Source organism: Eurosta solidaginis, chromosome 4, assembly GCF_040869045.1.
Source record: "Eurosta solidaginis isolate ZX-2024a chromosome 4, ASM4086904v1, whole genome shotgun sequence".
NCBI classification, from domain to species: domain Eukaryota; kingdom Metazoa; phylum Arthropoda; class Insecta; order Diptera; family Tephritidae; genus Eurosta; species Eurosta solidaginis.
In genome coordinates this window covers 46,908,373-46,935,616 of record NC_090322.1, presented here as the reverse complement: position 1 = coordinate 46,935,616, position 27,244 = coordinate 46,908,373, and the positions used below count along the sequence as shown (strand labels likewise).

The window sequence follows — 27,244 nt, the reverse complement described above, 5'->3', positions numbered from 1 at the left end:
TTAAAACTAGGTATAAGTATAGCTTTTTATTTTAAATATATTTTGAAAATTTTTGAAAAAAATTTCTGCACAAATATTAAATAAGTCCACGACCAAATGTTTGTTTCTCTTTAGAAATTTGCACCCTCCATTGTCAATTAGCCTTTTCGTTATCATGTATCCCTTTATGACCGGGAACCCAGTATAGATGTATGGTCTGACCTGACGAAGTGTGTACCATGCTTGTTTGTATTCCTAGACATTTCTTGATGAAGTACTGAGGTATGAGGTTACTGTCTTTAACGTCGTCTGACTCTCGACGCGATTGCAACTTAAACAAGATTCCTCCATGCACTCCGGCTGCTTTCTCTACGGCTAGAATTTCAGCCTGAAAAACACTGCAGCGATTTGGCAGCCTGCAGGATCTACTTAATTCTGGATCAACACGGTAAACAGGTGACCCGACCTATTCCAAGCCATCAGTTCGTGAATAGTATTTTCTGCCATTTTCTCAGCCTTGCGCCAACCCTCCCGCTCCCATGTGACTTCCAAAATAGCAGTTGTTGGCACGTGTGATGTCGAGTTGGATTTCTGGGCAGGTATGGGCATGAACATGGATAAAGTCCTTCACTGTTTCTAATATATATATATATGTCAAAAGTGCCGTTATTACCAAATCGGGGATATGTCGATTCATTCCTCGATGATATGAAGTAGTTCCTTTTACCCTCGATCACCGCAATACAGTGATATTTTACATTTGATACTGCACCAATAATTTCCGAAATCTGCATAGGGCCTTAAAGTTTAAACCAGTGCTTGAAAATGCTTTGCTTTTTTGCTGTTGCTTCGGCTCTAAACATCAGCGGAGCAGAGCTGTACCATAAAAAAGTGATAGCATTTCCTTAGCTCTGTTATGAGGTACGTCGTTTTTTAGAGTGGACCAAGCAACAAATTAAAAACTAGGAAAGAAGAAATGCTATCAATTTCTTATGCTGCGGCTCTACTCTAAGCTTTGTTGATCGATATTTCTAGTATCGTGCCTTTTCTAGCGCTGAGTCGATACATTCACTACCGAGGACGTTAAAATCTATTTAAATTGATGCATGATAAATACAAAAATAAACCATTAACGATAAGAGTAACGTAAATTTATCAATCCAATATTGCTTGATAGTATTTTTATTAATTTTTAATATCAACAATTTTATAAATTGTATGAACTTTACTTAAAACAGAACTCGTTGTACTTTGATGTCCTAAGTTCGATAGAATAAAATGTATTTAAAACAGCTGATTGCATGAAAATTCAAAAGATTAAATACTTGAATTAATTCTACCATGCGACAGTTATCTACAGTCGAGGTTGATACAAGAGGTGGGTGCAGAACTGAGTATTTCGATATGTTTTATTAAGAAAACTATTAATGAGCTCGAAGCTAGTTTTAAATAAATTTCATTCAATACATAATGTGATGCTGTGCTCCAACCGTTGCCGAGATATGATTGTGTTACATTTTAAGACAAAATTCTTCAAAATACCTCATATTGCGTCGCTGAGCTCCATTTCTAGTCATGTGACTACCGTAATTAGTTTTCACAAACTGTTATACATTAAAATATGTAATTTATACTCAAAAAGGAAATAAGTAAAGGCTATATTTTTCATCAACATACGTAAGTAGAAGAAATCGCCAAGATAAGCTGTTTGCTTTATGCGTAAGAAAAATAAAAATATTTCATTACAACTTTCAAGCATTAATAGCGATTTGTCTAGCAATAAAATATCTCGGTTCTATTAGTAACTAACCATAATTACAAACACACAAATATGGCTATCATAATTGTCGTTACTCACTTCATTTTCAACTTCAAAATGAAATTTCTATTTATCCACATGCAACAGCCGCGACAACAGCAGATGAAGCGGCTTTGGGAGTGTTCGAGAGGAAAGTTCTTCGAAAGATTTATGGACCTCTACGCGTTGGCGATGGCGAGTACCGAAGAAGATTTAATGATGAGCTGTACGAGCTATACGCAGACATCAACATAGTCCAGCGAATTAAAACGCAGCGGCTGCGCTGGCTAGGCCATGTTATGCGAATGAAAGATGATGCCCCGGCCAAGAAAGTGTTTCTATCGGAACCCGCCTATGGAAGCAGAGGTAGAGGGCGGCCCCCACTCCGTTGGAAGGACCAGGTGGAAAACGATTTAAACTCCCTTGGTGTGACCAATTGGCGCCGGTTGGCGGAGCGAAGGAGCGACTGGCGCGCCTTGTTGGACGGCCATAACCGTTTAGACGGTTAAGCGCCAATTAAGTAAGTAAGTAAGTAACAGCCGCATTCTTTTTCGTCAGCACGATTTTGTAATAATTTTTTGAACACGTAAAAGTTCGTTGCTACCGAATTTAGCATTTTTCTTTCATACCTCATACCATTTATTGACTTGTGCACTGCATTAGATGTGAACATATTATATTTGTAGGTAAGGTAAAAGGTGAGGCATTTTGTGCTTTTAATTATGTGATATGTGACTGCTAGTTCCCGGCGGTATAGATTTCTACTTTTTGTGGTTCAGTGTTCAGATTCCATTATATGCTGGCTTCGAATGCGACTCTGCTAGGGTTGCCAATTTTTTCTATTTTTATAATCCCGGGATCTCGGGATCCACCAAGCTTAACTTAATAACGTGACATAATACTGCTTGGTTGCTTCTTTGATATAAAAGAGTACCTTTGTGCATCCATTTCTTATATTTCGTAGATATTTCAAATCTCGGAAATTCCTACAAGAGGGATAAAGTTCTATGAAATTGCGAATGTTTTCCATATTTCTAAATCATTTATTCAATTTTAGATGTGTTAGTGTATTTACTACACTGTAGTGTTATGTGGGAAAAAGAGAGAGAAACCGAAGACGTAACTAAAAGTTATCAACTTGCTAAAAAGTTATCGATTTATTGTTCACAATTTGTCGATTCGTTATCGCAAATTGATCGATTATTTATTGAAAAATTATCAATACGTTATCGATTTGCTATCGATATGCGAAGGGTGTGTAACCCCTTTGTTATCGAAATATTATAGTTATTTTAACGAACTTTTATCGATTTATTTTAAAAACTTTATCGATTTGTTATCGGAATGCCACATATTTTATATTGGCGTGTTATCGATTTGTTATCCACGTCTCACGGGTTTGTTTTGAAACCAATACCGATAAAATTTCAACACAAAATCGATGAACATCTGTAAATCGGCTATAACAAGTCGATAAGAAATCAATAAGAAGCCGATGATTCCGCGGTAACAAACCGATAACTCGACAATAATTCACATTCAACGCAAAAATAAAAACAAGGCGCGATATACCGCCGAGAAGATTTAGACCGAGCTGAGATTCCAATTTGCATCAAAGTGTAAGCAAATGAATTTTAGCTGAGAAGATTTTCATAGCAGAAATACACTCCGATTGTACCTAGCGGGTTAGGGGGCCTAGAGTATACCCGCGGTAGGTATGCCTGTCGTAAGAGGCGACTAAAATACCAAATTGATTCAAGGGGTTGGGTAGTGCAACTCTCTCAAGGGGTTACCTGCGCAATATATAGCTCTTCTCCAACCCAATTGTCAACCTCACCTATCCGCGTCGAATCCTGCTTCATTAACAGTCGAGGCTCTGGCGACCCTGAACTCCGGGTGGATCTAGGGGGTGGCAGGGCGATCTGGCCTAGAAGGTTTCTTGTGTATCATACCAAATCATTCCTAAGATGGTCGGGCTAGTACCATTATGGTGTTTGTTACCGGAACGTACCGGTTCTGCATCAAGCAAAGGACAATCAACATCGATAACACTCCCCAATGCCTTCGGGGAGTGTCCTTATCGCTACAACAACAACAACAATTCGGATTGTTGCTAACCACTGTCCGGAGGGCGATCGCGCCTACATTTTTTATATTATTTCAAATATATTATTTATGTGCAAAGGAGGGTAAAGCACTAGATGAATCAATGGCAGAGGTACCAAAAAGTAACAAGAGTTGCATACGATCTATCAAGCAGGAAAGGCGTGTGGGGAAGCGCGGGGTCGCAAAGTTGCTAATATCATGTGCCAGTTCTACGATGTTAGACTGACAAAAGTAGTCATGTCTCTGCAGAGGGAATACTTAAGGCTCCCGATGGCCATACTAACTGAACATTGCCTTCTGGCATCATATACTTATAAGTTAGGCCCCGACAGTAAGAGCAGATGAAGGAAGGGCGAACAGTTATTTATTTATTTACTTATTAAAAAGTAGCCTAATTCAATTAATTTCTATACAATTATTACTTTTTATTAAGTTTAACAACCAGCTGTATATAAAATTTAAAGTTAATTATAATTAAAAACTAAAATAAATAGATTTATTAAATATTATTTTATATCACATTAATCATCATTAGTTGAGCACTTTCTGTTATCATGTCCTGCTATAGCGAGGTTTTTAATTCTAGAGAAAGCAAACTTGTCAGATCTCGAGGCAACAATACAGCCAGGTCCTAGAAAACGTCCAGTACTTGCCAAGAGGAAAGAGTTATTCCATAACATAAGCTCTGGTACTTAATTGGGGGTTTTCCGTTTGGTCGTCAAATAAATTCTGGTAATTCTATGAACGCATTCAGTTTATGTGAGGTCTTTGTTGACCGGTCAGTTCGACCTTACCTTCCATATATATTGTAAAATAATCTACCAAATGAACCACCATTTATTTTGTTCGATTAACTTCATAGTTTTAACCGTTTGCAGCCGGCTGTCAGTACTCTTCTTCTATTCACAGCTCAAAACGAAAATTTCTGTTGCTATATCAGCTCACATATTTTTTTCATTGTTTGTTTGTGTTTGTTTCATTTTCTGCGCTACTTTATGATGATTTTTTCTACTCATCCAAATCAATTGAATGAATCAATTTTAAACCTCTGAACCGTCTTATCACTCACAACTGTCCATCAAATATTTGTTGCTTGGAATATTGAAATGTGATTTCATGCATAAATACACAAAGCTTAGTAAACATACAATTAGCACATTACGACACACACATAATGAACCATTCCAACTCAAATTGACAAAAATAGCACACTGCTGATTGATATGATTTTTGTTGTTCAAAAATTTCCAATAATTTTCGTTCATAATATAAAAAAATACCAAAAAGTGCGGTTAATACTGAGCATCCCAAAAGACATCTGATTGGAGAGGCTCCGCCTCCCATCGACGTAAGTAGTAGTCCTCTCCGAAAACACTATGAAGAAATCTCCGCATAAGAACTCAGCAGTATAAAGTTGATGAGCATTAAGAAGCCTTTAAACTTATATATGAGGAGTCGGCACAGACCTATGCCATTAAATGTCAAATACCTTTTCTTTAGTGCAACCCTGCAAGTTTTCTCGGACTCCCGTTAGAAGATATTGATAACAATTTGCGAGTGTTTGCATCAATGGATGGGGCGAAGCCTCAGTCAAGGGGTAAAATTTCAAAATTATTGGTCTATTTGAGACGGAGTAACCCAAATAATTTTTATGTTTAGTTGTTTACTTGCTCGCATATTTCTTTCTATCTATCGTCCTATTTCGTTTTATCTCTTTATGCCCAAAAACAAAAACATAAGACACAAGCTGTTCTAGACAACGCGCACACAATACTACCATTAGCGATAATTTTTGTGGTGAATACTCGTAAATAAGTATTGAGTATATTTGTACTCATATTGTTAGTGATTACCTGTCGATAATTGTGTTATTGTTGTTTTATTTGAAAAATGAATATTGACTGAGTAAACAAACAACTTGTTCCATCTACTTTCATAGTTGCCACATCCGAGTATACCACAAATAGTTTCCGAGTTCTCATGACGACCACACGCCGTCGCTGCTGCTGCTGCCATTCACCGCAACTGGCATCATCTGTAATGAGATAATTATGAAATGACAACTTAAGACCCAAAGAAGTTGAAAACTAGAATGCCATTAATGGTGAGTCATTGTAGGTGATACCAATGGAATTAATTCACTGTCCGGGACTGTGCTCGAGGAAACTTTGGCAACCTAAAATCCTGATCTTAGAGTTCAAGTTCGTTCGTGTACTTACTTACTTACTCTTTTCTACATAAGATCGCCTAACATGTGACTTTCTCTGAGCCTTAAAAAATTATGAGAAACTGGGTAAATACTTCGCTTAGTCAGGGCTGGAAAGCACAGAAGGTTTATCATTGCTAAAGTAGATGGGACTGCAGACAACTTGTCGGACTACTGGCGCATCCATTCTACTAAAAACAAATGCATCCTCTTAGGATAGATGATGATCACGCTTTGTCCTCCTATCGTGAGGAGAAGAGGATTAGATGTGAGAACAAGCGACCAGCATAGATCTGTCGCAACAGCAATCGTTTTTCTTGCAGCACAATTTAACTCTCTTTTTTTAATAGATTTATAGCTCTCTCTATCCATGTCTAATACTGCAGACAAAGCGAGTCAGATTACCTGGGGCACGGTCTCTCGAGAGCCCTGCCGGGGTAAACGAAATGAAAAGTTTTCTTCTATTAAGATTATGAGGTAGGTTTTTGCCTAAGTTAGATGTAACACTCAGTCAATCTAAGCTCGAGCAGATGTCCCTTAAGCCTCCACTGACCAATAACACAGAAGGTATTTATGTGAACGATAATGTTATGCATGGAGCAGGGCCCTTTCTGCCCGGAGATTGCTTCTTCAGCGGGATGATCAGTGGTCGATGACAGTAGCGCAGATGTAGTCGAACCATGGGTAGTACTAAGAAGCGTTAAGTATCTGGACTGCTACTCCAGGGCGGCGGTTTGATAGCATGCTGCCAATGGCCGTAGTAAAGTCAGCGGTTGAGCAGTCACAGAGCAGTGGTATGCTTGCGGAAGGCCAATGTTTGGAAGCGGAGTCTCAGAACGGTAATAGCTGAACTGCGGTATGGTTGAGCATACGACATCGGTTTCTTAGCTGACGGATCGCTTAACAGTAACGAAGTCGGAAGGATGGGCGCGTCCGTTTTAGTGGTCAAATTACGCAGATTAATAGCATACCTTTGCCTTAGGTGCTTCGCTCGGGGGGTAGTTGTCTACCTAAAATGAGACTAAAGAGACCGACCTTAGGAGCCTGTGTTTCCTACTGGAAATCTCTTCATATCGCAGGGGGAAACTAGCACCCTTTAGTCACAGCGATACCTCCCTATGCACACGCGGCAGAATATAGTTAAGGGTAGAGCCCCTGAAGAGATCTAGCACCCAATTGTATTACTATCCTTCGATAACACCCTTCCCTCTCGAAACCTTCGGGGAGTGTTTTTTGCCCCTACAACAACAACAACAACTGCCTTTCGCTAGATTTTTCTGCCCTTGCTTTCATCATACACAAGCATTATGGATACCGACGCTCTGACAGTGGAATACTAACTTATGTTAGGTACGACAAAGATGCTCAAAGTGGGAGGAGGCGTTATGCTTAAATTATTCGACTGATCCAAGTGGACTCCAGGCCTCTCAGAGTTCTGGCCCCCGTAGGACATGGGCTGTATTGTGCCATTTCTTGCTGTGAAACTTTCAACTTAGCTTTTCCCAAAGAAGATCAGCGGCAAATCGTTATTGGACGTCGTACAAGTGGTGTTTTGCGAGAGGCGGTTCCTAACGTACAGAATCTGAAAGAATAAGAGATGAAATGATCTAGACGTATACCTCTGCCCCCTGTTGTTCTTTTTTGTAGTGATAAAGATACTCCCCGAATGTTTTTGGAAGGGTTATCGATGCTGATGGTCCTTTGCCGGACTCCAAGTTCCATATGGTCGCCAGAGCCTCACCTCCTGAAGAAACAAAATTCCCCACGGGTACGTGAGGTTGCCAATTGGGCTGCGCTTGCAACCCCTTGAAAGGGTTTCCCTACACAACGCTTTAAACATATTGCGTTCTTACTTTTCGACTTCTGTTAGAAACAGTGCACGAGACTCGCAATTCTGCTGGAAGTTCATTTGAATAAGCGAAACTCAATCTTACATTTAAGATGATTCTCTACTCAACCATAGTAAGGCTACCATCTTTCCACCTAATCCAGCATAAAGATTGCTTATTTGAATTGGACACTATGACGCAGCTTCTTTTGTGAAGACTGGGCTTTGAAATTGTAAACGGTTTGGCTTGACAAATGGAAAGAGAGAGAGAGAGAGTGATAGCGCGAGGGATCCGTCCACAACTCTCCAAGTCTCAAAAAATTAAACATTCACTTTATTTTAATTTTAACGCCCATTCAATTAATTAAATTTTACTTCAGCTGAGCTTATTTGAACAACACATCAAAGATCTACTTCATCATCTTGTCCACTTGCAAAAGTCATCGCATAAATGTTACTCGCACACGCCTACCAGTCTTCGGAAAGCATTTCCTTTTCAATTCACAAACATACAATAAGAGTTCGTTCTTTCAAAAGTTTCAATTTACAATTTCGCTATGCGTTTTGCATATGAGTCGCTACCGCGAGATGCCCGAGACAAATAGACAGTGAGCCTCTCAACCTGAACCCAAAAAAAATTTTCAGCAACAAATTAAGCGCATATTTTTAATTACCATAAAAAACAACAACAAGCATTGTACAATGCTGCCTTTAAGTGCCTTAAGAAGAAGCAGCAGACAAAACGTTAAGGAAAGAATCGAGTTCATTATATTCAACTTAATTTCTCTAAAAGTTTGAATAAAAAGCACTTTAGCTTTGCGAAACGAAAATGCTGCATGTGTGTTCGCTTGTGTGGCGAGCGAGTGTGGGAAGAACCCTCATTGCTTCATGACAGCTCGCCCATTCAAGCACTCATTTAAGTCAGCATATCATCAAGATATTTGCGTCTTTCATTTGTCTGATGTTAGATATGAATGATTGTAGAAATGTGTGCTTGTATCTTCTATGCTTTTGGAGCTACTGCAATTGCCGCCAAGGTCGACGGAAAAGGCAAAGCTTGTAGGCGGAGAAGTTCCCAATGAATTTGACGCAGACCGAAGATGTTACGCGGGCAGATGCGTTGACTTTTGATTAGAATGTAGTGGTCGTTTAAAGATCGGTGGGTTAGTGAATGGTTACATTTCGCAAAAACGGAAGTTTTAAATCTCTATGACGCGTGTAACGCAATTTATTTAGCGGATTACATGAGAGATTCCAATTTAAATTTGTCATTGTATATGATTTGCCCTTTTGGTGGACTTTCTACTCTGGAGATCCGGTTAATTTTGCAACTTTTTCGTAGCACACTAAGCTGTTGCTCGTATGAAATTCCACAAACGGGCTTAATGTTCCAATGTTATGACTCTGAAGTTATGCAAATATTGCAGTAAGAGACTCCCCCGAGGTAATATTAGCTATGGTCGCAGTATCATCGGCTTAATGGGAGTTGTGTGCCGACAGTTTTTATGCTCGCAACACAATGGGGACACACACATACATATTCCAAGCTTAAGTTGTCGTTATATATATGGAGGACAAATATGTATATACTTATGTTTATAAGAACCTTGAACCCGAATGTTGGTGTCCGGTTTTACCAAGGCCAATGACCCATCATTGATCTGCTAGAAAATGCAAAAAGTAAGCCCAAAAGTTCATAGCGCTCACCAAAGGAGACTCTGAAGACACGTAGGACATAATTGGAGAGATTGAAACTCTTTATTGCCTTCCTGACCAAACTCTACATCAGACGTCGGCAAATAGTGGAACAATTGTGCACACTCAATTCACACGTATTCTTATTTTCTTTTAGTTTAGTAGTCGCTAAGCATTTGGCGCATCAACATCGATTATGTGTGCCGTTTGCAATGTTGATGAATGTTGCCCATGTTTCACTATTTGCCGACCATTGTCCACAAACGATCTTCGCTTCTTGGTTGCTAATAAGCGAATGAACAACACAAAACAATGCATCAAGTAATTTGTGCGAATCTCACTAACACAGCTCCATTTTCATTTTGCCGACATCAGCTCTATATCAACCTACAATCTTGTCTGGATGGGTATGCCTAAATTGATCAGACTGCAGAATTTCTTATGATAGGTAAGTACGCCGCCTAACCAGGGCTGATGGATGAAACAGTTCAGTAGCGCTTCCTGTAGGAAACAGACTATACACAGTTGCCTTGCTCGAAGATCGTTAATTTATTCTGGGAAGGAAAGGAATGGCACGTGGCAGGCTTTTATTGTGCTATGAGACTAGGCAAGGTTGAAGTGGCTGCCCGAGGGCACCAATACATTTCCTCCTCGAACCATTCAGTGAACCTGATAAAGGCTACCAAGTCCTTGATGTCATACTCCACTACCTGGCGCAGATTACCTAAAAAAGGGAGCTCCCAGGGATCGGTATCTTGCGCCACTTTCAGTTGCAGTTGAGGTGAACCATCGTTTCCACCTCCCCATTTTCTTTACAACACCCGCAGCAACGACAATAAGCCAATCCAGTCCTAGCTTTTCTGCATGCCCACCTATAAGGAAGTGCCCAGTGAGTACGTCTACAGGTGTGGAAATTGTATCACTACTTAGATTGTGAACGTGACCGGATCTTTTACCATCCCATTTTGGCAAGGTTTCCTTCGATGTCCGACAGCCCGGTGTTTGTAGCCATCGTTCGTCGGTTTGACGGTGGATGTGCTATTTCAGCATTAGCTTGGGGCTCGTAACTATAAGCTCTCTTTTTCAGGAAAAATCTGCCTGTTTACCTCGATGTCCCTATGCCGCGAACCCATTTGGGGTGTATACGGTTTTGTTGGCCCATATATTGAAGAAATCGTCAGTTTCGTGTTAGTTCAGAATTAACCGAGTAAGAGCCGAAAATTTGATAGCCGGCCCGCTGTCGTTGAAAATAATGATTTCTTTGCCAATTTTGTGTGTCTGGAAGATACAACAGTGTTGAGACAGTCTGAAGGAGAGTTGGAGGTAAAGATCCATGGGAAAGAGTTCTCTCGCTTTGCCGCTTTGCTTAGGACCGTCTGTGTATACGGAAATGCTGCCGTTAACAGCAAAGCAACTATCCAACTCCGCCCATCATCACTGCTGGGAATGTTTACCATAATGTTGCTCTCCGCAACTGTTACGGTCACACAACGTTTTGTGCTAGGAGAAAGAAAACTGCGTTAATTTAGTATACTAGAGTGTCCTATGGTTTACTGTGTTCCAAGTAGACAACTCTTCTAAAGCAGTGCTGACGTTGCCGCTACTTGGTATACAGCTAGATCTAAGGCTAGGATGTTAAGAATGATCTGAAAATCCCAAATTTTTAGGTTGTATGAGATTACGTTCACGAAATAATTTATTCTCGTTCGACATTTCATTGTCAAGTTACCTTCTAAGCAGAAATTTACCACGAAGAATAGCCTGCGCCTAATACAACGACATTGGATGACTTTTTACTGTTATTATTTCGGCAAGTATTTCATGTTTCCTCTCCACCTTTGAAGACTGCACCTGAAAAAGAACTCTAGCGGGACTAAATAGGTTTAAGCTCAAATGAAGATGCAAGAAGTGCAAGAACCTACCTGGACCTTTCGAACTTCGAAGTTAATCCAATCTTAGAAATTTCATCTTGCATACTCGTGCCTTGTATTGCTAATAATTTCCAGTTCCTATGAAACCCGAGTCGCAATATTTTAGATTTCCATCAAGTTATGCTCGCGCCAGAGTCTGTATTTGAGAAAATAGTCTATAGATAGACTTGACACCATCAAAGTATTTCAAATCACCTAAAGACAGACATCGTTCGAAGTGTCTCCTCATAAACCTAATACTAGACAGTGAGACACAAATGCTGAATATTAGCATCACTAAGCTTCTACGAATTAAACGCACAACAACAATAAAGCAGCCACTCTTATGTAGAAAGCGACGAACAGATATCTCACACACACAAATATGTAGTCATCAGCCGAAGTGGTTATGCACACATACACGGGATATGGCTATGGAAGAGGCGTGGACTACATATATACATGTATAAAATAAAAAAAATGTAAGGCGCGACAACCTCCGAAGAGATCTAAGGCCGAGCTTCTCTTCCAATTTACGTCGTGCTCCTCTTGATTTTCCCTACAAATTGGCCGGACGGGACCTACATATTTTATACCGACTCCGAACGGCATCTGTAAGGCAGATGAGTTTTCACTGAGAGCTTTTCATGGCAGAAATACACCCGGAGCGCTTGCCAAACACTGCCGAGGGGCGACCCCGCTTAGAAAAAGTTTCTTCTAATTGAAAAACCTTATTTCTAAAATTTTAATGTTGCTTTGCGCGGGGTGTGAACCTAGGGCATAAGGTGTGGCAGGCGGAGCACGCTGCCATCACACCACGGTGGCCGCTATGTACATGTATATAGCTGCTAACTAACCAAGCATGAGATACAACTGTTCACAAAATTACTAGACCTTAGGAGAAATGGGTGAACGAGGAAACCGAGATTATAAAAGCAGCGCAAGCTGAGTAATAACTGACCAGCTTTGATTTAAACACGCATTAGTTGTGAAGTACGTGATATTGAAGTATAATTGTGAAGTACTCCCAAAGTAATCTAAATAAAGACCAGTTTGCAATACTTGTATATATAATACTCCTATATTACTAATAGAAAATGCTCGCAATGTGTTTTGGATGGGAAATCAAAGCAAGACAGCCTATACAATTTTTGTGATTGTAGCAGCATAAGTTTGACAAGGAAAAACTTAAATTTTGGTACATTCGATTATTGTTTTTGTATGTTTTTGTACATGTAAACAGCAATATGTCGGCACTCTGATGTTGGGGAATGTACTTAGCTTTTTGTAGCAATATAGAAGTATTACATATATGGCAATACTGGTTATTGGAGTGATTTATTCAACAGTTTAGCGATTCGAACGTTAGCAGAAGGTTTAGAATAAGCGGAATTTCCCAAAATTCGTTACAATATGAAAGATTATACACAAAATTCTTAACTCTGCAGCAGACAACCTCCGAACGCAGAAGACTCTCACAGACCGATAAAGAGGCACCATCATGAACAACATGCATCCATCAACACATTTAACAGTCCTTGAACAATAACGGCACCCATAAGAAATTGATAGTGTATTAGCTTAAACCAGAGTTGCTCAGAAGAGGTTCGTAGAGCGTCGGTCCTCAGTTCGGCGTTGAACTATATATCGCGTGAGCGCAGCGACTGATATTCAGCAGAACAAGCAGTGAATCAGTTTGCGCTTGAGCTTCAAGCAGTAAATATGTATCTCGTATACAAATTATATGCTCAAATATTTCTTCACCATTCCGTTTCACATATTTCCTGTTTTAAATAATAACCTATCTAGGCGAATGTACCTGCCTGTAAAAACTTCCCTTACGATGTCAAAATGTTAATACGCGGCTTCTACTTCTGTTGTGAGCTGTGGAAATGAAAGAGCTGAAAGGTTCTTCAAAGCCTGAAACACCTAAAATGAAAGCGCAAACATTGTTTATCTTTCCCATAAGTTCGTTGTGGAGTTTTTTGTTTACATGACAATTACTTAAATCTGCAACACTGATATGTCAGTTCTAGCGCTATTTAGCGCCATTTCTTTCTCTATATATTACCTGTATAAAAGTGTGTTCACACTCTGTCTATTTTAAGTAACGCGTGCAGTATATTGTCGTAGACAGTTTGGCGTAAGCCTCTGCTTCCTCACTTTTAAACTAATCGCAGCGCTGGCTTTTTATTTGCATACCTTGATACTTAGGCAGTGCTGTCACTCAGTTACTAAAGAGCTAACAAAGCATATGTAGTTGCTATTTAACTTGACAGCTGTTTATATTCATATTAGCATAGATATGTACCGAGACCTTATATATAGTTACATACAGCCAAACAACATTACTATGCTCACATCTGCTTTGAATCGTATTTCTATGGCTTCGTCACTGCCCACATGAAATACGACAATAAAACCACATTGCGCTGCGGTTTTAGCATAAGTAAATTTAAATAAATTGCATCCCAGTTAGCGGCAGAGTGAAGAAGACTGCGAAATGACATCGTATGTAGTTACATTGTTTTCTGTCGTTGTCTTGTCGTGCTAGACGAAATTATTTCGTTACGATGCTCGACGAGTGCAGCTGCTTTCATTTAATTTCATTCAAATTTTGCGTGCGAACCTGCAATTCTCAACATGCCTAGCGAAAATTATCTAGATATATCTCAGGTTTGCAAGCCCTTTAGTGGAGCGATTTCAAAGATGAAGAGACGAGACTACAATTTGCACTTCGCTGTCAAATTTGGCATCACTTATGCTGTATCGGCTATTGAATTACGAACAATTCCATTAGGTTAGATTAAACTGAAGGCCAACTTCCCTTTTAGGAATAAGTTCTTGAACATCGAGAGGTCCCGTTACCACATCATTAACCGCCCTATTAACGTCGTGCATATCGGAGATGAGACTATCACCGTCACCAGATACCCATGTAGATAGCATTGTATTAACGACTGCCAACCATTCTAGAACATTTGGTTCTCATGGCATTGTATAAACGACTGCCAAATATTCTACAACATTTGGTTCTCAACTGCTTTTAGCCAAAACTTCCACTAAAATCAAGTGCTGTAAAGCAATTTCCAAGCCATTGACCGACTGCCGTAGAGGGAAAGTAGTACAGGTACTGCCTAAGTTTTCGTATCCTATATGGTCGCTAGGAAAAAAGACAATAAAGCGAAGAAAGTTCTAGCTATCACACAATACAAGTCTCCGAACTACGAAAGGAAGTGCCCTTGTGAGGGCGTAACATATATAATTTTTTTTAGTCGTCTCAAGATGTTATCAGAGCTCCCGTCTGAAAAGTGCTGGAACAGCGCATGCTAAAGCGGCTTCGGGGAAATACTAAATTCAAATGTTAAGGAAGTTCAAATATATGTACGTTTCTACTTAATGTTGGGGAATTGAAAATAAGCTGGTCCTTGTATATGTACTGATTTCTAGAAGTCGTTGACTATCTTTCCGTAGCCCGGTTTCAGCGGTTTAAGGAGTTTTGGTGACCGGCCTATTGAAAATGCTAATTGATTAATCGCGTGACATTGTGAGGTAGCTGGAAGAATGTGGAAGGTTTCCGACCCTAATCTTTGGCCAGTGGTCCGAAGTAAAGTTGATGCTCCACCAGTTTTGGATTAGATTATGAACCTAAGAATTGAATACTGGGAAACAATTGTCTTTGGAGTTCGCTCTAGTCTGCCCATTATGAAAGGCATTGCGGAAAGCTGCACAGTGGTTGGGGTTGATATTCAAACTTGATAGAATTTAATCAACTTATGAAGCGGTTGTCAGGGACCATAGAACGGAAAGCCTCGAACACTGTCAACGTGTTTGGTTCATTCGCCGCACACCGGCAATTATTACCAAAGTCCTGGCTATCTGTGCTAAAGAGTAGACTTCAAGTGCTCAACGGCACTCACGGTTTGCCTTAGACTCATGATATGCAATGATGGCTGCTGCTTTACCGCGTAATGCCATCATTTTGCTTACTGGATTGCTAAGTGTATATACATATAAGTATATGTACCTAAATATTTATATAAGTTACTGTAGGCAAGTATTTGTGTACTTTACTGCTTAGCATTATTTGATGACAGGTACGCGTAAACCTATATAGCAAATTATTTTAGTGCCATCCCTAACCACAACTGAACGTCGCTACATGTAAACATCTTAAGCCCTTAGCCATACAAATGATCCGTTGAAGACGACAAATAAATAAGCTCACTTAAATAGATTAAGCTAATACTTTGCCGTATTTTATTATTTAACCAAGCTGAGTTAAGACCTTGAGGGAGGCCGTAAATATTTATTAAGTGAGGAAATAAAATTAGTGCTTTGTTGAGGTGGGCTTCGGGAAACTATTACATATTTTTTTATTACTTACATAATTGGCGCTTAACCGTTTAAACGGTCCAACAAGGCGCGCCAGTCGCTTCTTCGCGCTGCCAACTGGCGCCAATTGGTCACACCAAGGGAGTTTATGTCGTTTTCCACCTAGTTCTTCCAGCGGAGTGGAGGCCACCCTCTTCCTCTCCTTCATAGGCGGGCCATGATAAAAACACTTCCTTAGCCGGAGCGTATATTTTTTTATAGTCATACAAAAAAAGCAAAGGTTGTGGAATCATAAAATCGTGATAAGAAGCTCCACAAAAACAGTAATAACTTACGATTTACTATGGTTTTAACCCGTTTTATAGTCGACCTGGAATTGAATGATTATGGATAGTCTTAAAAAGGTTTCTAGACATTTGGTAATAAAATCAATCTCAGTTCTCTTAAATTTGCATATGCGCGTCTAAAGCTTTTGAACCCTAAACAATTTGAATGTCAGCCGGGTCGGGCACCGCACCAGCTACGCTCTTGTTGTTGTTGTGGTAACAGTGCTTCGCCCCATTCAATAGGTGCGACCAATTACAAACTGGCATCAAAGCCCTCTAACGGAAGCCCAAGGATACTAGCAGTTTAAACAGGGATGTTGATGTTAGAGGCGTAGGTTCCACATTATAACTGAAAATATTGTTGATGTCATGTGGCAACACATCACATGCAGGTTAAGAGTTTAGCCTATTACAGTACCCAGTACGAAGTTGGGCCAGAGTGACTCGTATCTCCATTGGTAGTCTGCTTACTTCTTCAGCTTGGGTAATGTATATTGATAAAAGCGGTTACCAGGCTCGATCCAACGAAGGTACTTACCGACTCAGTCTAGATTAAGCTTAGGGCCTCCTTATGCTTATATGGATCAAATGGCTGAGTGGGTAGGTGCCGGATCTCATTATAGTGCTTACGGAGATATTTCCTTATCGAAATTGGAGTTGGAGCTAGATCAAGCAGTTGTTTGCTGGAATGTCCGGGTTTATGAAACTTCCTCAAACATTGTCTGATCAGAATCCCATTATGCTCTTTTATGTTCGGGTCTTTTGCCTTGCTGTTTAAGTTGTGTTAAGGGGTCATAAGAATACACTTCTGTTTGTGTATCAGACGACTAAATTGGCCAAGCGAAGTGAAGCCTTATGTAACTTAAGGATTTGTACTTTAAGTACAATTTCAGAGGCATGCGCCTTTAACGTAAGATTGTTGTTGAATATTACACTTAAGATCTTCGGGTCACTGACAGTCGGTAGTCTAACGCCATGGACGTGAACGTCCAATATTTGCGTCATGTGTTCCTTCCACGTCGTGATGGGGAGATAGCCTACTATAGTGCAGTCATCGGCATAGCAAATGATGGTAACCCACCCCTTATGTTAGGAATAGCTGCTTTGATATGTAGAAATTAAACAGAAGTAGAGATAGGACCACACCTTGTGGCACCCCTCGTTTGAAGGTCCTTTGTTTTGAGGTTTCTGTTCACAATTGAGCCGAAGCTTGTCGACCTTTCAAATAATTTGCAGTCCATATTTTTAGACAAGGGGAAGGGATGAACCTTCTATGCCTTTGAGTATTGTGCCGTAGTTGGCCGTGTCATAAGATTTTGAAAGCTCAAGTTCTACGAGTACCATCCTAGGATGTGGTTTTGACTGGTTCATGCCGTAATTTATCTGGCTGTTTTTGGCGTTTAGCGAGGTAATAGTGCTAGGCATTTTGTGGAAGCCACGCCGATGGATGGCTTAGCAAAGTTCGCAATAAAATGGGAAGCAGTACGGCTTCCACCGTCTTCGCTACTGGCAAAAGGAGTGATATCAGTAGATATGACTCACCTTTGTTAGCCGGATTCCCAGACTTTAGTAGTGAAATTATGCTTTCAAGTCAAAGTTAGGTTAGGTTGAACTGGCCGGTCAATGATGAGCTCACATAGACTGAATGAGTCTGCAATGTTACTAGAAATTTATGCAAGTCAAAGTCAAGTCAAAATTAAATTTAAGTCAAGTCAAAGTCAACTAAAAATTAAATCAAAGTCAAGCCAAAGACAGTCAAAGTTCAGTAAAGTCAAGTCAAAGTTAATTCAAAGTCAAGCAAAGGACTTCCCGAAATGGTCATAAGGTAAAAAATTTCCTAAGTGGCCACAGAATCAAATTAAGATTAGCCACAAAGTAAATTGAATTTATGACGATTTGAATTATTCATGAGGCGAATTAGTCTTATACTACTTTCACACACACGGCTTATTGAATAATAAAGGCAGTTTTCTACATTAAGGCGCTTATGAGCTCAATCTTCACTACAAAATTCGAATCTATAATTATTTCATTAGTGACTAATCGAATTCCTAATGAAATCAAAAGCCCAATGCAACTCTGTTGGCAGCGTTCAGTTTCTTAGTTTTTGGTGTGTCAGTGCTTAAAAATGTCATTTGTCAAAGTAAATGTCATTGTCTGTCATATAGCATTGTCATTTTATTCGCTTAATATTTCATCCTTCATATTAATCGAGTAGCTACTTCTGCGCGAAAGTTTACGATTTCATTAGAAGGTGAAATGAGATCATTAAGTTTCTGTGTGAAAACAGTATTATGGTCGTTTGAAGTGGTCATAACGTCATTTGACCTTTGGACGTTGACCTTACGTGACCTCACCGAAGCAAATATAAAACACCGTTCGGAAAAAAGTTTTGGAAAATCTATGGGAATTTTGAGAGATCTATAAGTTCTACTGCATTCTCAATTTATCGAATTTCCGAATTAGTTGGGAGTTCTGAAGAGATACAAATTTTTTTTTCCATACATAATAGATACTTACACATTGTTATTAAAGATTCTAACTAAATATTTAAACATTTTTCGCAATACTTCTTTAGACGTGAAAATAAATTCACTTGTTATTTTTTGTTTGAATGTTTCTTGCACTGAAAGAGTAATATCCTAAAATCGTCTTACTCTAGAAAAAGCTACATATAATTGCCTGTGTGAAAATACAGGGCTAGGCAAATATAAGCCAGCTTTGTCAAAGGTTTGCCTTTTGCTTTATTAATTGTCTTAGCGAAAGCTACTCTTAAAGGAAACTGTTTTCTTGTCATCTGTTAAGGTACAGTTGGATCTGACGGGGTAAGTTTAATTCGAGGTATAATTGCTACCTTTCCCCGGTCGATTAATTTGACAGTGATTGTGTTCTCGGCTAATATAAAGACGTCTTCATTTGCGGGTGTTAGGCCTTCAGATGGCTGTAAAGATCCAATTTGATGATAAACTTCGCCGTGTAGCTTAAAGCAAAATGGATATTAACAAAGTTAATTTAAACCGATGCAAATGCAAGTGCGTTGTTAAATTGATGTATGTTATCCAATTAGTTTCTTGTGACGGCATCATTGCGTTCAATTCTTCGCATATAGATATTTGCGGCAAACTCATCTTTCCTTTGTGACAACAAATTGAGGAACTCTCATCGCTAACCTATCTTGGATAAAGTTTCGCCCTCCGGAACAGACATTGTTGGCCCATACGCCCAACGCTATGTGGTTCTACTGAAATGTTGAGCGGTGCGCAACAAAACGTTTTTGGAAGCTTTAACTGCGCCCTCCTAGCGTTCACATCACTGCTTAGTATTAAAATGTATGACTCCTGCAAATCACTTCTACGCTGAACTATCGGCTGTTCACTTTGTTCCTGTTGGTGGTTACGCATACGATGGCTTAAACGCTGTAGATCAATATTCCTTTGCTAACTAGTTTGACTCCGTCTAGCGTTTTGCCGTCTTTTTCGCTCAGCTAAGGCATTAAGGTACTCCTTCTAGGCATTGTAATCTCTGGATAGTAATAAAATGTGAGCAAAATTAATTGAAAAATACAAATTCAACAACTTACCACGTATGTATGTAGGTATTTAACTTAACGGTTTTCAAGGTTTCAAATCAAAAATCAACAGAAATCAGCCGTTCTTATTTGCTTATATGCGGCTACGATGTCGCCATCCAAATTATGAAAGTTGTATGTACGATTGTTTTATGAACGTATGTATATAAAAGTATCATATCAAATATCAACAGAAATCAGCTATTCTATCAATGAAAACTTACTTGCGCTTGCGCTGCCATCTGGCGAATATTAGCAACTACCGGTAATGCAGTGTTAGTTCTAATCAAATATTAACAATAGTGCCAAAGTACAAATAGATTTCTTTGTGTGCTCACAATCGTTTATTTTTAACAATTTATTTTAATAATAATTAATGCACAAAGCTCGCTAATAGCACGAATCCCCATCTTTACAACCAAAACTTTATTTATAGATTTGGATTCCAAATAAGAGCGAAAAAGGGGCCTGCACATAAAACCCGCAATTAGAAATAATATATAAGATTAACTGTTTATGTATGCTATGGGCCAGAGACAAGAAAAGCTGCAGTAGCAGCCCAAATTGTAGCCGCAACAAAAATAACAATTTAACAATAATATAATTCTTTTTTTTTTTCATTCCCAAGCTCAGTTACGATTCAATTGGACCGGTTTGTTTGGCTCGCCTCATTGACAATTTGTTGATTGGCATCGTTCACCTTAAAAGGTGAGGTGAACGACAGCAGTGCAGTGCAGGGCAGGGTAGCCATGGAGGTATCAATATTTCGCGCTCTTAAACATTCTGTGGATTTGCCTCAAGTATCATTTAGGGCATTAGGTTTGGGTTTGGTAAAGGAAATGACGGTGATTAGTATGTAAAGAAATGGGTCAATATGAGATATTGAAAGCTTATGATGCATGAGGTTTGATCTATGCTTTTTTTAATGAATTGCAGAAGAAAAAGTAACAGCAAAAGAAGTAAGAACTGTTTAAACGTATTGTAGCGAATTTTAAAAAATGTCGATTATTCTTTGCCTTCTGTTATCGTTGGAATAAGTGAACTGTCGCTTAAATAAATTCAAATGTTCGTATACATAAATGCTTTTTATTCACAGCACTCCAATGTAGTAGCGTACGAAATTCAATATATTGTTGCACGCTTATTGACTTTAAACATAATACGCCGCAGATTTGTAAAAAAAGGCAACAACAGCAAAGACGATGATGACCAAATCCTAGACTGAGCTTTATCTGCCGACGATAATGTTTTTGATATCTCTGAGAGTTGTAATGATGAATTTGACAACAGTCTTCGTACCACCGAAACAATTTTGCAAATTTCTATGGATGAAATCAATGTTCCAGGTGGCAATTTTGTCACAGGAAATTCCGCCCCCTACAAGTGCAGCGATATCTAACAGGCTATGGTGTTGTCAAAAATATACCTACTAAATTATGTTGTCAAAAATGTAAGGATGCCTTTAATAAGACTCATGGCGCACCAGATTTTTATTCCGAAGCCCTAATTAAGTCCTGAAACTACAAGGAGGCCAGCCACTTACGGGTTATAAACCCGAGTGGCATAGTCTTTGCCGTGTGTCAAAGGCAAATCGACTAGTATGCCCAGCGTTTTTCGAAGTGTGCACATATCCCGAATATTAAAAGTCATATACTATGAGTAATTATAAAATATACTGAACAAGTTTTGCCCAAAATGGTTTTGCGAAGTCCCTGAACGTAAAGATCACCGTATTAAGCTATTGGACTTTTTAATAACGGTACTTCTTTACAAGAATTCTAAGTGGATAGCACAAGAAGAAATGTTGAAAGCGCAAGGTGTCAAGCGTTCAAAAAATTGCAGAAATGTGAACGCCTACATACAAATATAATAAATAATTAAATAACAGTAAGACTCCATTTCGGTTGTTTTTCAAATAAAACAGGTTTGATTTAATCCTCTGATTAAATGTTGTTGTTGTTGTTGTTGTTGTAGCGATAAGGACACTCCCCGAAGGCCTTGGGGATTGTTATCGATGTTGATGGTCCTTTTTCGGTTGCAGATGCATGCGGTACGTGCCAGTACCAAACCAGTGCCAGTACCGACCATCTCGGGAACGATTTGTTACTACCACGTGCGACCTTCTTGGCCATACCGACCTCCCACGCCCTAGATACATGAGGATTTCGGGGTCGCCAGAGCCTCGGCTGTTAATGAAACAGGATTCGCCACGGATAAGTGAGGTTGACAATTGGGTTTGGAGAAGCTGTATATTGCACTGGCGACCTGAAAGGGTTGCGCAACACAACCACTTGAATCTGGTATTTTAGTGGGCTATTACGACAGGCATACCTACCGCGAGTATATTCTGACCCCCGAATCCGCCGGAGGATTAAATCGTGAGAGGAAGTACCATTGCACTAAAAGTTATTTTCGAAAATCTTGTTTATGATGTTTCCATTTTTTGTCCCGAGTAAATTCACATTCAATACTATTTTTAGTTGATTATTTAATTGTTTTAATTGTTTAATAAATTTTTTATTCATATTCATTTCATATGTTACATTTTTCATTAAAAGTCCTAATGTGGAATAAATATAAATGATTAAAAACAGAACCTATAAGCTTTCTCATTTGAAATGTATCTAGCAAACACACAATCTCATTGCAAAAAGAGTCCCAAAACAAAAGTCTTATAGCGTTTTCTTTTCTGGAAAAAAATGGTTGCTTATTCATAGTTGCTTTATTCACAGATATTTTGAGTTCCCTTCAGGCAAGTAAATAAGGTTGGATGGAAGAGCGATAATGTTTTGAGTATAACATTCATATAAATTTTGTGGTGTGGTGAAGGAGTCCTATTAGATTTTTGTGAAGCTCCGCTGCTTTCCACTGAAGTTCGCTCATGCAACATATTTATGTTCAAATGTCGTCGTCTATCTTAGAACAATTTGAATATGCTTTGACGTGAGCTGCAGCGTGTTTGTGAGTTTTTGTGATATTCCACTCAGTAGTGAATCATCACCCCCGCTTGAACTAAAAAGGCTCGAACATCTGCATTATCTATGACTGTAAAAACACTCGGATAATGGGGGTTTGCACATCCCACACTATATGATACCACCGCACAAAGTTGTTCATTCGCAACGGCCGGTGCCCCAGTATCTTCAAAGCACACGTCAGATGTAGTATGAGCAAAACAAATCATTGATGCTGTAAAAGTACTTCCTCCATAACGAGCCACACAATCACTATATTTTAATGAAGACAAGACAGTAGATTGAAGTGTATTCGAAGTCTTCCCATTTTCTGTAGTTCTCCAACCCCATCCACTAACTCGCATTTGTCTCGGCTATCGAAATGAACAACTGGAAACTATTATTGTTTGTACTGTTTCACGCAGTTTAAACAATTCACACACTATCATCACAGCAATATCCATATGTTTTGTTACGGGATCATAATTACGTGGATAAACTACATCCTGCACTTTGCGAACTTGTGCAAGTCTGGGTATATAATCTAATTGCGATACACCAGCTGCAATAGAGAACAGGTCCCAATTTAAACCTACCACGCAATTTGCAGCTGTTATCGCCTTCTGCGTAGTGAACCAACACAATGATTTCTGCCTTCATAATGTATGGATACCAAATAAGAACTAGTCCGTATATTCCAATAGCGGCCACCTACGATGCGATATTTCGAATTCGTTAAAGTTAAGAGGCAGATAAGTATGACAAAGAAGAGCGCGAAGTATTTGCGTAAATTCATTTTAGTTGAAGATTATTTCCACCGCTTTTTAAGTATAAAGAACACCAAGATCAATTTTATGGACGCTATTTATACAAAATTGGGTCCTATGAATGAAAAATAACGAAACACGTTTCATTCTCGATTCCAGGAATTCGAACAATAAAAACACTTCTACATTGCAATTAAAGATATTTTTTTTCACTCCACCCATTTAAGGTTGAGTAAATTTTTGGTAGAAGTGCCTAATTAAAAATGCAATGCCCTTAATGATGAAAAATACAAAATATTTATTCAGTTTTTATACTCAGTTGAGCAGAGCTCACAGAGTATATTAAGTCTGATTGGATAACGGTTGGTTGTACATATATAAAGGAATCGAGATAGATATAGACTTCCATATATCAAAATAATCAGGATCGAAAAAAAAATTTGATTGAGCCATGTCCGTCCGTCCGTCCGTTAACATGATAACTTCAGTATATTTTGAGGTATCTTGATGAAATTTGGTATGTGGGTTCCTGAGCACTCATCTCAGATCGCAATTTAAAATGAACGATATCGGACTATAACCACGCCCACTTTTTCGATATCGAAAATTTCGAAAAACCGGAAAAGTGCGATAATTCATTACAAAAGACAGCTAAAGCGACGAAACTTGGTAGGTGAGTTGAACTTATGACGCAGAATAGAAAATTGGTAAAATGTTGGACAATGGGCGTGGCACCGCCCACTTTTAAAAGAAGGTAATTTAAAATTTTGCAAGCTGTAATTTGGCAGTCGTTGAAGATATCATGATGAAATTTGGCAGAAACGTTACTCCTATTACTATATGTACGCTTAATAAAAATTAGCAAAATCGGAGAAGGACCACGCCCACTTTTAAAAAAAAAATTTTTTTTAAAGTAAAATTTTAACAAAAAATGTAATATCTTTACAGTATATAAGTAAATTATGTCAACATGCAACTCCAGTAATGATATGGTGAAACAAAATACAAAAATAACAGACAATTTCAAAATGGGCGTGGCTCCGCCCTTTTTCATTTAATTTGTCTAGGATACTTTTAACGCCATAAGTCGAACAAAAATTAACCAATCCTTTTGAAATTTGGTAGGGGCATAGATTTTATGACGTTAACTGTTTTCTGTGAAAATGGGCGAAATCGGTTGATGCCACGCCCAGTTTTTATACACAGTCGTCCGTCTGTCCTTCCGCATGGCCTTTAACACGATAACTTGAGCAAAAATCGACATATCTTTAATGAACTTAGTTCACGTGCTTACTTGAACTCACTTTATCTTGGTATGAAAAATGAACGAAATCCTACTATGACCACGCCCACTTTTTCGATATCGAAAATTACGAAAAATGAAAAAATGCCATAATTCTATACCAAATACGAAAAAAGGGATGAAACATGGTAAGGTAATTGGATTGTTTTATTGACGCGAAATATAACTTTAGAAGAAAGAAGGCCCACGCTGTTTTAAAATATCATTAACACCTTTCATTTGATACCCATATCGTACAAACGCATTCTAGAGTCAACCCTGATCCACCTTTATGGCTATATCCCTAAATGGCGTCCACCTATAGAACTATGGCCCACTCCCTCATAAAATACTCTTTAATGCCTTTCATTTGATACACATTCCAGGGTTTCTCTCGGTTCATTTTCCTACATGGTTATTTTCCCTTATGTTGTCACCATAGCTCTCAACTGAGTATGTAATGTTCGGTTACACCCGAACTTAACCTTCCTTACTTGTTAAAATTAAATTTCTATAGAAATTTCTTATTATATTAGCTTTATATTTTTATGAAAAAAAAAACAAAGCGTGCATTTAATTAGTTTCATTTGTTTCCAAACTGCTAATATGTTCTATCTTATACTGCCTCATAACCAGAGTTGGGAGCAGTGCAATAAACTTTGAGTAACAACACTGCTCGAACTTAATTGGGATCCCCCCAGCGGATCAGGAAGCTTATAATATACCCGCGGCAGGTGTGCCTGTCGAAAGAGGCGACTAAAATACCAAATTGATTCAAGGTGTTGCTAGCGCAAAATATAGCTTCTCCAACCCAATTATCAACCTCACCTACTCATGGCGAATCTTGTTTCTTTGACAGCCGAGACTCTGGCGATCACATAATTGATTAACGATTGTAAATTGAATAACGGTTGTAGATAATGACATGTAGGAATCGAGGGTGCAGTGAAATAACTCCCAAATGCAATAACTCCCAACAAAAAAATTAAATAATTCCCAAATATTTTCCATACAAATTGGGACTTATTTCATCATTTTTGCTGGTAATTATTTCATAATGAAATAACACCCAAATGAAATAATCCCCAATAAAATTTCCTTGGGAGTTATTTCATAATTTTTTGAGATTGGCAGTTATTTCATTTTTATTGGGACTTACTTCATTGTTTGTAATTCAGGCATTGGGAGTTATTTCATTTTTGTTGGGAGTTATTTCATTTCCTTAAAAATACAATTTTATCAAACTTTGACGTTCTTCTATCAGTTTCTATGGATCGGCTATACATTAAGGGACCAATTGGTTTTATTCGTAAACCAAAGGGGTTTGAACTTTGAAATTTTGCACATAGGTTCTAAGGGAGTTCCCCAACGAGAATCAATAAGTAGTTTTTAATTGTTATTAACAAATTACTAGTAATTAGTTGTTAAAGTTACCATGGTATAACTATCACTTTTTATCTACATACGAACACTTTCACAAAAATTTTATAAATAAGTAAACTTTATAATGTTTATAAAACCACAATCAACTAGTTTCATTTGATTAAATTTGCGTATTATTGTAAAATTTAATGATTTATTTGTTTACTTTCTTCGAACACAAGCATACAGCCATTTTATCTAGAAAATTTGGAATAAGAAATTGCTCGATGCACAGTAATTCTGCGGAGTACACCCTTCTGCGTAGAAGGACATCACCGTGGTGGTAGCGCGGCCGAAGCCCGCCTATGCAGAAAGATGTTCTACGCAGACTTGTTCCTCTTATTTTTTACTTTTAATAAATTATTTTAATTTCATAAAAAAAATGCGATTTTTTTAAATAAATTACGTTTACTTCGACGACGCTATTGAAGTTTTCTTGTAATTGTAACTTTTACATATGTACATAATAGTTTGCTGTATTTTTCAAATCTTATTATAACTGATTATATAGTAGAATGATACCATTTCAAATTATGATTTTGGATTTATTTCATTTTTTTGGGACTTAATTCATTTGGGAGTTATTTCATTTTCTTCTTTGGGAGTTATTTCATTTATTAAAGTTGGAAGTTATTTCATTTTTATTGGGAGTTATTTCATTGGGAGTTATTTCATTTGGGAGTTATTTCACTGTACCGGAATCGAGAAAGAGATAGACTTCCTTATGTTACAATTTTTTAAATTCGATACACTAGCTAATTTGAGCCCGGAATGGATTGGTATTTAAATTGGGCGAAATCGAGCGATAACAGAGCTTCCTTATTCGATATTGGAAGTTTCTAAAAAATTGGAAAACTGACGCATTGCATTCAAAAATATTGTTAAAGTTACTGGGTACAAACTATTCTCAAACAGCCTTCTCCACTAGTTGCTGATTTTCCTGTCTCAAAACTCAGCATCTGATATTCCCTGTTGTCTTTTATGCATATACATATTTCTGTGTATATGTCTGAGCAATGTTGTCTGTGCTCTTTGCTACTGTGTATGTGTGCGTCTGTTTGTCATCTT

At 38.4% G+C, this 27,244-nt stretch overlaps 1 protein-coding gene and 1 long non-coding RNA gene across 13 annotated transcripts in view; one reads left to right on the top strand and one right to left on the bottom strand.

Moving 5' to 3' along the window:
• The window catches only part of spri (sprint), a 1,202,745-nt gene that overhangs the window by 779,192 nt on the left and 396,309 nt on the right, over window positions 1-27,244 (top strand). The gene's annotated exons all lie outside the window — the stretch shown is intronic.
• Window positions 4,243-13,782, bottom strand: LOC137249705 (uncharacterized). Its single transcript, XR_010952489.1, has 4 exons — window positions 13,594-13,782; window positions 11,535-11,679; window positions 11,342-11,476; window positions 4,243-5,918 (listed from the first exon to the last, which is right to left on the bottom strand). It is a non-coding gene; the product is annotated as an uncharacterized lncRNA (long non-coding RNA).